Genomic DNA, 1,910 nt, shown 5'->3' with positions numbered 1-1,910 from the left:
CCAAAATGATAGCCATTGTGTCATCATATGCTGGGGGCTTGACTGGCATCCCATGGACTAGATCTCGAACAAGTCAACGGCTAACCGTTCGGGTGACTTCTGTCCTAGAGGAGGTGGGCGGAGATAGGCAAACGAAGCTTTGAAGAGTCCGCGGAGCGGGAGTCGGGCGGGGAGGAGTTGACCTAGTCACTCCCGTTTAAATTTAGGCCTAATTTGCTAAAACGCTCACGGCATAGAATAAACATATAGGTTAAAAATGTTTACACATCATGTTTTCTTAAACGTTTGAGTACATAGAGTAGTAAACATGCAAGCTCCTCCACAAATGTTAACCCTAAAGATTGGATTCTCTTAACCATTTCTGTTCCTAAGTCCACTTCTTTTCCAGGTTGAAAGACGTTACTTAAAAAAGAAGTTATCTTTTCGAACTACACAAATTTGGAACGCTCACTGGGTTCTCATCAGACATCCCCAGGGACTATCCAGAGCCTAATCTCTAAGGACTTTGTCACTGATAGAGCCTACTATGACCTTACCTTGGGCTTCTGCAATACCTGTCCTGTTGGTATCTTATTGATTTTGTATTTCTTTGGATCTTAAGATAAATCAATGTGTTTCCATTTCACCTGGATTCTTTTCATAAGCTTCCAATCTCAGGACGACACAACCCTTCCCCCCCCCCACCCCAGCTTTATTGAGATATACTCGACATACGACATAGTATAAGTTTAAGGTATACAATGTGTTGATTAATACACCTATATTGCAAAATGATTACCACAATAAAGTTCATTAACACCTCTGTCACATCACATATGTGAGAACATTTCAGATCTATTCTCTTCACAATTTTCAAGCATATAACAGAATGGCTGATTGTAATCACCACACCGAATATTAGATTCTCAAAACATATTCATCTCATAACTGAAAGAATCACATAACTCTTAAAAAAAAAACAACAACAACAGAGATCTCTAGATTCTGGGCAGAACCCATGGCTTTGCATGACAGTTTGGTCATAGTGCCCAAAATTATTCTACAGAGACACTATACACACACACATACACACTCACACTCACACAGAGGCACAAACAGCCAGGGCAAAAAACTATAGTTATGAAAAGAAATAGTTTCTAATTTCTGAGTTATGGCATAACTTGTAACTGAAAAGAGGAAATACACGCATTGCTATGCTTTCTCAAGAGCCAAGAAATAATTTTAAACAAATCAATGTACTTCTAATCAAATAAAATATAGAATAATATATTGAAATAATATAAATAGAAAAACGACTAAGAATGTTTGTGTAGTCGAACGGTTTTTTACTTGGGTGAGATATTTTATGTGAAAAGGGGAAGTCATCTATTGTTAGTTGCTTGGATATCCATCTATGTAAAAGAGGAAGAGAAAAAAAGATCCCTCTCCCTCAGCAAAAAGCATAATTTTATCTTAGAACAGGTTAGTAAAATTAAATATGCTGTCTCTGATTACAGACATTTTTTTTAACTACAGTGTCATAACATACATATTTAATTTTATATACGTATATATGTATTATTACATATATATACGTATATATGTAAATATGTCTGATGGAGCTGAAGGACACTACTATCTGAAAAGAATTTGGGGACTGGAGTACAAAATTCCCACCAGCTGGGACTAAAACATTTCATGATGGCTTGAATAAAAGGTACTCCTTGAGATTTCTAGAATGACCCATGACCTCCATCAGTTCCCACATCTTGAGAAAATTTTTTTGTGCCCGTGGTTTCTGATGTCACTTTCCCGTGGAAGGGGAAATCTCTCTGAGATACTATTTTTAGCTGAGGGGTTGTTTTTGTTTTGAAGTCACAGGTTTTCGGTTCTATATTGTTATTCAGCAAATATGGCTCCTGTTTTTGCTT

Source organism: Rousettus aegyptiacus, unplaced genomic scaffold (assembly GCF_014176215.1).
Source record: "Rousettus aegyptiacus isolate mRouAeg1 unplaced genomic scaffold, mRouAeg1.p scaffold_m13_p_12, whole genome shotgun sequence".
NCBI classification, from domain to species: Eukaryota; Metazoa; Chordata; class Mammalia; order Chiroptera; family Pteropodidae; genus Rousettus; species Rousettus aegyptiacus.
This window is presented reverse-complemented; position numbering follows the sequence as displayed.